This window comes from Micromys minutus (genome assembly GCF_963924665.1).
Source record: "Micromys minutus genome assembly, chromosome: 2".
Classification (NCBI taxonomy): Eukaryota; Metazoa; Chordata; class Mammalia; order Rodentia; family Muridae; genus Micromys; species Micromys minutus.
Genome location: NC_137971.1, coordinates 72,213,072 through 72,223,483, shown reverse-complemented (window position 1 = coordinate 72,223,483; position 10,412 = coordinate 72,213,072).

Here is a 10,412-nt window from a genome sequence, read left to right as displayed (position 1 = left end):
TTAGATTAAAATTTTTTCTCACATACTCTGACGAGACATGATGGCACAGGACAGATGAGACAAAAGTTAGCTTGAGACAGCGTATTGGGCCTCTCTGTGGGCTTTAGTGTCTGCATCTGTGAAGTGGAGAGGTTGTGCGTGTTACTACAGTTTGGTCCACCCTATACTCTTAATTCACCATAGCCATCATTAATGACATGTGAAGTTCAGTCCCTAGATGGGACCATGGAGATGAGGCCCTTGTAATAGCCTCAGGGCAGAGGGACCTGAGCTCATCCATTTGCTTTTCTTGTGTGTGGTGCCATCATTGGGTTGATACAGTGCGGAGGGATTCACCAATGTATAGCAACTATTCACACCATGCTTTTGGACCTCTTATCCTGAAGAACCATATGCTAATTTTATAAGGTCCCAATTGTCACCTCTGTTCACCTTGATTTTCTGGGCAGGTGGAGTCCTATTCAGAAAGTCCTTTCCTAAACCTATATGTTACAGAGTGCTGTCTGTCTGCTTCTGGCAGTTCCTGGTTTTCAGTTTTAACATTTATGACCTTTTATCCATTTGAAGTTTATTTTATTCGGAGTGATTGATATAGATCTATTTTCACGCTTTTGCATGTAGACATCCACTTTTCTCAGCCCTGTCTTTTGAAGATGATGTCTGTTCTCCAGAGTATGTTGTCATTATCTTTGTCAAGTGTCAGGTGGGTGTAGTTAATGTGTACTTGTGTTTGAGTCTTCTCTCCTGTTTATTGGTCCTTTTGTCTGCTTTTGTGCCAGAACCACGATATGTTTAGTACAAGTAGCTTTGTTATATAGCTTGAAATAAGGGTTAACCTCTCCAGCATTATTCTTTCTCTTTGTTCAGATTATTATCAATATCCGGACTCTTTTCTGATTCTGTGTTAATTTGCTAATTTTTTTATACTTCTGTGAAGAAAGATGTGGGTATTTTGATTTGGGTGGCATTGCGTTTGTAAAATTACTTTTGGTAGATTACAATTTTCACAATATTAATGCTGCCGGCCCATGAGCATGGGAGGTCTTTCCATTTTGTAGATTATTCCTTATCTCCTTTCTATTAGGGATTTAAAGTTGTTATTATAGAAGATTTCACTCCTTGATTGTGTTTATTCCTAGATACTTTTATTTTATTTGAGGCTATTGTCCCTGCTCTCTTCCTAGGCATATTTGTTTTAGGTGTAGAGAATGTCTTCTGATACTTATAAGCTAAATCTGGGTTCTGCTACCTGCTGAAATTCTTAACTGTTTCTAGAATATTTTGGTAGAATTTTTAGGTCTCTTGTGTATAATATGTATTGCAGATAGACATAAAAATTGCCTCTTGGTTTCTTGTTTGCATACTTTAATTACTTTTCTTGTCTATTGCTCTAACTGATGTTTTGAATACCACACTACGCAGGAGAGAAGACAGTGGACAGTCATGCCTCAGTTTCTGGTTTTAATGAGATTGCTTCAGGTTTTCTCATTGAATATATTGCTAGGTATGAGTTTGTCATATAGAGCTGTTGTTATGTTGAGGTGTGCTACTTCTAGTTACACGCTCGCTCTCCGGGGCTTTTGTCATGAAAGCATGTTGAAGTCTTTTGGGTTTATTTATTTATCTTTAGGCTTTTAGTGCATCATCGAGAGATGAAATCATGCCTGATACCATAAAGCCAGCCATCTACCCTTGTCTAGGGAGGTAATGAATCTTAAAAGATAACCTACTACTGCCACTTTTCTAAGCCAGTGTAATTTCCAACTTCATTCTAAGGGCTTTATCCTCATACTTGCCCACAGATAAGTATAAATCTTGTTGCTCATCAAAGAAGCTTCTTTTTGAAAGCAGAGATCATCACAGGAAGACATAACTGGTCAAATGCAGGTGACATCTGATTTCAGAGTTCGGAATCCAGCTAATATATCTACAACACAATCCTTATGCTCAGGAAACACCATGAAAGAAAAGACAGAGGGATTACAAGAGCCAAAAGAGCAGGGATCGGCTGTGAAATTGTGTAATCTAGCTATGACAGGGAAGCTACACACATGAAACATGGTTGCTATGGTAACACTTGAACAACTCCAACACCACTTAACCTCCTATCATAGGTGTGATAAAGCTCAAAGGGCCACCTCTAGATGAAGAGCTATAGATAATTAATGACTATTGAAAGACAGAGAATTAATCTTCCTCCAGAGATGAACAACCTGTTTTTACAACACCAAATGGTCAGTCCTAAAACATATACATACAAGCAACACCCTCACTCAGATCCTTTTAAACTTACTATTGCTCTAATGAATGACTATGAAAAAAGCAAAATGGGAAAAATATTTATTAGATATTAATAGAGATGCTTCCTCACCACTAATTCATCTTGGAAGGAAGTCATAACAGGCTCTCAAATAGACAGGAACATAGAGGTAGTAGCTGATAAACAGGCTATAGAGGGGTGTTGCTTATTGGCTTGCTCCTCATGGCTTGCTTAGTTTGCTTTCTTCTAGAAACCTAGGACCACTGGCTAGGGATGGCACCACCCACAAAGAGCTAGGTCCTCCTCATCAATCACTAATAAGAAAATGCCCTACAGGCTAGCCTACAACACAATCTTTTGGAGACATTTCTCAATTGAGGATCCCTCCTCTTTGATAACTGTTGCTTGTGTCAAGTCAACATAAAAATAGCTAGCACACTCACCAAGTTGCATATATATTTATGTATGTATTTATACATGTATAAAGCCTTAGAATAAAAATTGGAAATTACACTGGCTTAGAAAAGTGGCAGTAGTAGTTATCTTTTAAGACTCATTACCTCTCTAGCAAGTGTAGATGGTTGGCTATTATAGTGTCAGGCATGATTTCCTCTCTCAATGATGCAGAAAACGTCTAAATATAGATAAATAAATAAATAAACCCAAAAGACTTCAACATGCCTTTATGAGAAAATCCCTGGAGAGCAAGTATATGACTAGAAGTAGTGTGTGTGTGTGTGTGTGTGTGTTGTGTGTGTGTGTGTGTACAGAGAGAGAGAGAGTAAGTGATGTCATAAATTTGAGAGGGAGTGGCAGGACATGGGAGGGTTGGAAGAAGAAGGAGGGTACAGAAATGATGTAATTAATTTTAATTAAATTTAAAAGAAACAGAACTATAAGCTAAAGAAACCTCACACACACAAATATACATATATACATATATATATAATATATATATATATATATATATATATATATATATATTTCCCAATACCAAGAGAGATATTTGCAATTCCAAGGCAAACTACAGAAATAACTTATAGGTCAGAAAACAATTTAAGACAAGTTCCAAGCTTTGAAGTTGGTTGTAAGAGCTAAATAACAGAAGGTGTGTCTTTAAGGAGAATTTCCCAGATATCTATCTGGGTACAACAGTAAATTAAAGAAAAAGATTTTTCCTTATAAAACAAGAAAATGTTATGATATGAACTGCATGGTGCCACCAGGAGAACCATAGTGTTTTGTTTTTGCACTTTGCTATCTTAACATGTATTTCCTTTTCTTTTTAATCTTTCGGCATCTACTTTCTGTTTTAAAATTTTATTCTTTTTTGCATATTACATCCTGACAGTTTCTTCTCTCTCCCCCTCAATCTCTTCCTTCCACCTCCTCTCCTCCCAGTTTTACCTCCCCCACTCCCTTTTCATATTCTCAGAAAGGAGCAGGTCACTCAAAGATATAACCGAACTCACTTAACAAGCTATGATTAGACCAAGCACATACCATCGCATCCAGGCTAGACAAGGCAGCCCAGTTGGAGAAACAGAATCCCAAAAGTGACAAGATATGGTCACAACCCATGCTCCCTCTGTTTGGATTCCCACAAGAACACCAATTATACAGCCATAACATGCAGAGGACCTAGGTCAGACCATACAATCTCCCTAATCTCAAAAGCCCCCATGAGTCTTGGTCAGTTGATTCTGTGGGTCAGAACAAATGATCCTAGTTATACCAGACATAATACCTGAAACAGATTATCTTGTTTAACTCTCAAGCAGAGGGATTAAGGGTACCCATCCAGCAGACCCTGCCTAAAGGATATGCTGGGGCTGAAGCATAATTGTCATCAAAGAAATTATCATCAACTTTGGGAGCAGATGCAGAGTCCTACAGCTAAACATTTAGGCAGAGCCTAGGAAGTCCTTTGGAGGACTAGGGTAAGAACTGAGGAACAGAGGGGTAAAGGATTTTTTCTCTTAGTCACTAGGTGGCTGCTGCACCCTGACTATTATATCTACATTCCAAGCAGGGGAAAAAGGAAGAAAGAAAGAAAGAAAGAAGAAAGAAGAAAAGAAAGAAAGAAAAAAGAAAACAGTAAAGGTGCAGCTCTCAAAAGCTATATTAGATAGTACTCTGCCTGTGTTTCAGTGGTCAGAAGCCTTACTATTTGACCATCTTTAGTCACAGGGTTAATCTTCTTTGGGTCAGTTACCATTCTTTAAATGAAATGATGTTAATCAGAAAGAATGGGAGAAATCCTATAAAATGGTATTAGCGGAATCTGTTGCTATGGGGGCTGGGTGGTACTAGATGAGTTGTATATTATTAGGACATAAATAGTTTATGATTTTCTAGAATTTTAGCCCTTGTGTGGACTGGTGCCTGACCCTGAAGTCACATTGTCCTATTTGTATGCGACCTTTGTCAAGTGCTGAGTGTCTGGCAGGCATCATGCTGGTGTGTTTGTCTGCTCTTTTACTTAGTCTATCTTACTGTTGAGAACCAGCTTTTTGTGATTTTTCCATTGCCAAGGAATCACTCTGAAGATCTCCCTCTCATCACTTCCCCAGGAATTGCTTCCATGCATAATACTCCGGGTGGTGTTCCTCTGATGTAGCTTTATAACCAGGAACCTATATGCCCTTGTGAAGTCAGGAGTAAAGTCTAGAGAAACAAAGATTCTTCAGACATTTGTCCTTCATCCCACTAGCATCCCGTGGAACACCTGTAGTTGCTCTTCACATGGACCTCTGCTGTGTCTATTGCAGCACATAAGCCCAGTTATCAGGAAAACACACGCAGAAGCATGCTAAGAGGGGTGAGGAGTTCACTAAGTCTGTGTTCTGCTTCATCATTAAGGACTGACTTCCTGTACCAGAGCCTCACCAAGAAAATCCCACTTCATCAAAAGCCATCATCAAGTTCCTCTCTCTCCTTATGTTATGAAATTTAATTTAATTAATCCCAATTCTTTGTGCACAGAAAGAAGGAAATACAAACAGAAGAAGTCAAGAGGACGAGAGAAAAGGAGAAAAGAGAGAGAAGGATAAAAAGGGAGGAAGGAAAAAAGGAAGGAAGGAAGGGAGGGAGGGAGGGAGGGAGGGAGGAAGGAATGGAAGGAAGGAAGGAAGGAAGGGAGAGAGGGGAGGAAAAAACAGGAGCCAGGTTAAGAGGTAGGCAAGGACTAGTTGGAAGTTAGGGATTGGTAGGAGTTAGAAGGAGAGGACAGTAAGGTGTGGGTAAAATGCATCACAGTGCACTGTATACAAGTAGAAAATTGTCAGAATAAAAATTAACAGTAGTAAAGGGTCAGTAGAACAAACACAACATTCTAGATATGATCTAGGATTTCCAAGACTGGGTTGAGCTGTATGCAATGGGAAAATAGAGGTACAGACAGAAGACATCCTTCCTTCAAGTTCACAGACAATTGTGGCCAAGCAGCTTCTTCCAATGTCCATGCTGACCTGGAGTCCTCATGTCTCTGTTTCCATAGTTCTGGAATAGAAGGCTGGGATGGAGAGCCTTGTGAACATCATTACCTCCATATCCTGGGAAAACAAACCCACCTGCTGGGTATCAACCATACTCTCTGAGCACACCAGGGACTATGTTTCCATAGACATGACTCTCTCAGTGACAGAGGGATTCCACATTCCTTTAGGCTCCTTAAAATGGGACTTGAGCTGCATTGACCTAATCTGGAGCAATTCCAGTTGTCTCTGGGACATTTGTTTTCCCAGCATTTCTACAACCTATTTTTGGTTTCATGCAATGTGTTCAAATGTGGTGCAAAGAATTTCTTATGCTTGACACAAGATGGGACAGGAGCATCTCTATGATGTGGGCACTCTGCATCTCTCAGAGACACTGATCATGACTCACTAGAATCACATAGACCTGTGACTGTGCAAGGTCTGTTTAAAGTCTGAGCTCCCTCAGATTGGCTAGAGCAGGAACAGGACTATGTTGAATTGGAAGGGTACTTAACATCTGTGTGAGCACCATTCTTTCTGGAAGCCCATATCTGATTCCAGAAGAATCAAAGACAGAATCAAGAGTAAATGTGAAGGTGCCAATGACTTTATTTACTATCGGATGCCAGAAGCCTGGTGAGGAAAGATGGAAAGAAAGCAGGATCCAACTGTATAGAAGGACAGACAAACCAGGCCAGATAACTGTGAAACCAGTATGGATAGTGAGAATCCAGTTTGAGAGGTTTGATTGTAGGTAGAGCAGCCTGTTGGGCCCCTGTCTGGAGGAAAGCTGTCAATCAATCCCACCCACCCACCCACTCACACACATACTCATATGCCTTATCTTGAGCATGGTATTGCTGTGATAAACACCATGACCAAAAACAACTTAGGAAAGAAAGGGATTATTTGGCTTGAATATCCTGGGTCACAATTCATAGAGGGAGGCCAAGGCTGGAACTGAGAACGGGAACCTAGAATCAGAAACTGAAGCTGAGGTGAGAGGGAAGGCTCTGCCTACTGGTTTGCTCTCCATGGCTTGCTCAGCCTGCTTTCTTCTTATACAGGACCACTACCCATGAGTAGCATCACTTCCCATGAGCTGAGATCTCCCATATCAATCACTAATAAAGAAAATGCCCCATAGACATGCAGTCCAGTCTAATGATGGCTTCTTCTCAGCTGAAATTATCTGTTCTCAGATGATTCTAGCTTGTGTCAAGTTCACCATAATCAAACAAATTAAAAACAAAACAAAACAAAACAACAACAACAAAAAAGCAAGCAATTAGTACTTGCCTGGGACACACAGGAAGGAAACAGTGGTGTGAACGTGATTACCAAGCAACTGAGACCACAGAAATCTGGAAGCACACACCTTGTTCCCTTCTAGCTACCTGTTAGCCAAGTACCAAGTAGGTAACAAGACGCAGGTGGCTCTTGGCCTTCAGACCCCAGTGGGGCCTCTGCTGAGACTCTGCTTGAAGAGTGTCCTAGGCTGCTTGCTGCTTGGAGGAAACCTTTCAGTCTCTCAGGTCTGTGTTAGAATCAGGCCTCCAACAGGTATCAGGAATGCCAAGGGCCATCAAGACTGCTGTCACTACTTAGTGACCAGTTACTCCTCCTAAGGCCCTGGGAGAGAGATATCTGTCTTAGTCATGGCAGGCACAGAGATATGGGTTTTTTTGGGGGGGGGATGTTTACTCTAATCACACTGAGATTAAAAGACATGACTCAGTGAATCGGTATGTATTCAGGGTGGGGGGAGCCAGTGAAGGTCCAGCCAGTCATCTCTTGGGAAGTTGGGTAACCAGAGGCAATCATCTCCAACTGGGATCCTGAACCAGAGGAGAACTGCACAGCCTTGACTAGCCAAGTGGGGGAGGCAGGTCCAATTAAAGTGGCCACTGCAGGAATTTAATAAGCAAGGGACCATTTACTGAAAAAGCCCTGCATTGGAGAACCTGGCCTCATTTCCGAACACAGAAACATTTGATGTTGGACATCTGACTGTTTCGAGCTCTCAGCCAGCTCTGCAGAAGGCCCACATCCCAGGGAGAGTCCTTTGAAGGAGCCAGGCCTGTCAATGGAGTTGTACTAATTAGGCAACAGGAGTAGCCCCAAATGCCTGTCTTCATTTGCAATTCAGCATGTCTCTAATTTGCCAAATATAAAACATCCTCTCTGGAAAATCACATGCAACTTAGTGAGAGAGATTTCCTCACCTGCCAGGTAGGAGGCACTTACGATACCAGCTAATTGCCAACTGTCCTGTTCATATGATGTAGGCAGATGCTGTTCAGTCAAGCTGGAGTAAGGCAGAGTCTCACTCATGCTAGGCACATGCTCTACCATGGAGTCACACACCCACATATCTATGGTTTGGGTTCCCATTTTACAGATAAGGAAACTGGGGCTCAAGGAAATGTCCCTCTCCCCATCAACCAGGGGGCTAGTGAGGGACCAAGAAATGGTGGTGACTGTGGTAGAAACAGTGGCTCTCAGCTAGAGTGCTTGCTCTGTGGGGGAGTTTTCAGCAATCTTCAGAGACAGTTTGATTGCCACAGCTTGAAGGCTATGGAGGAGAAATTCCCAGTGCCTATCAAGTAGAAACCCAAAATGCTGGTAAACTCCTACAGTGCTAAACCAGAACACAGAAATATGTGCATAATGGGATCATCTACCAAATGGGCTTTGGAGCCCCGGGTATGTGTGGTTATCAAGAAGAAGACGGCTGTGCCTGGACCAGCTGGCAGCAGCCATGTGATTTGAAGAAAGTCACTCAATTTTTCTGAGCCTCATCTATTATCATCTTTGAAATAGGTGAGAAGAATCTGCAGAAGAATGTGAAGCAAGTGCTCCCTCCTGTCTCCCTCCCTCTCTCTTCCTCCTTTCTAGAAGCAATCAGGTACATATTTAGAAATTTATAACCTGAGCAAAGTCATTGGCCAGCTATAGGACTTACCTTCCTGAGAAACTCCATCTGGCACTAAGAAACTCTCCAGCATTAGGTTTAAAGTCATCTGACTCTAAAAGAACTAACTTGATATCTTTATATTCCTAGAATTAGACATTTTTTTCATTTAAATAAAACAATATGGATCATAATTCATGAAAACATGCAACTTCACTTTCAGGGAGACACATGGGGCTCAGAATCCAACCCAATTTCAACCCAGTTCAACAGGCAATGAACATCAGGCTGAGGCCTCAATACTCTGTTTTCTTCCACTTACAATAATGTGAGTAGGGTGTGAGTACCAGCTCCCAGGATTGATGTTTCACAGTGTCCTGGGCAATCACAACATTACATTTTCCTGGACAAAACCAGTTGACTCAAAAAATGTATATGGCCCACTTTGACTTACACGATAAAAGATGTCACCTCTTTCATGGGAACAAGTGGGGAAATGACTTGTTTTTGTCCCAGCTATGACTTAGGAATAGATTCTCCCTAGGGAAAGTCAGCCCAGACTAAGAACAGACACACCATTCAAGCCTCTGAATACAGCCATGCCGGATGCTTGGTCTTTTCACTAGTGTAAGAGTCCCATAGCCTCTTCTGACTTCTACACTATGTTCCTTGGGAACACATTGTTCTGACAAGCACAGTAACAGCTCAAGTTCTCTGTCTAAGCCAAGGACTAAGGTGGATCTGGGCCAGAGCTTAACTCCTGCTCCACTGCATGTGTTCTTTTTATAGAAGCATGACACACAGTAATATAAATATCTACATAAGAAGAAAATGAGGTAAGTGTAAGGAAGAGATAGAGATAGAGGGAGGAGGAAAGGAAAGGAGAGAGAAACACTGGCATGCAGACCAGTAAATGTCCACAGATTTACAGGTGATCATCTGGTGAAGATGGACCACTGAAGCCCTGGGCCCTACTGGCTCTGCTCTCTAACTGATCCTCTAGGCTAAACACGCTCCTGTCTTCTAACATCACCGGTTAGTTTTGCCTCTTTGATTTTTGGTTGGTTGGTTTATTGTATTTGGCTTATGGCCCCTATAGTCAGGGCATGCAAGCTTTGTCCTATTCTATTCTGTCTTTGTGGGGGCAGCTCAAAGGCTCAGCACTAAATTCATTAGGGTAGAGACATTCAAACAATAGCTGGGGGACCTCCAGCACCTCTATACCTGTGTGTTCTCTCCAGCCCAGCCTTTGTTGGTATAAAAACTCCTCACCACGGTTCAAAATTTCAAGGTGTGCATCCCAGAAGGAACCCCAGAGTAAAGTTACACCCTGCCTGTGACCCAGCATCAAATGACACTCACCATCCCTCCCAGCACAGTTACAGCGTGCACAGAGTCAGGAACAAATAAGGAAACACCTATTGATGAAGGAGTGTCACTTCCATAATACTGGGAGATGTTATGTCTGCTCTTGAGACTTATGTGAATGAAGTGAGTGTAGGACATCCTTTGAGTTACCTCTTTCTTGCCGTTATTCATTAACTGTATTGACTCTATTGAATTTACATTTTATTTCCAGAGTTGTATCCTTACATATGGTCCTAGAGTAGACTTGCTGTCCTTTTCAGTTGGACCATTATAAATACTGTCACTGTGAGAATTCCTGAAAGTTTCTTCTGGTGGTCATGTACACTAACCTCTGTGAACAAGCCAGGGCCATGGATATGCATAAAAAGCCTGAAACATCATATTTCCACAT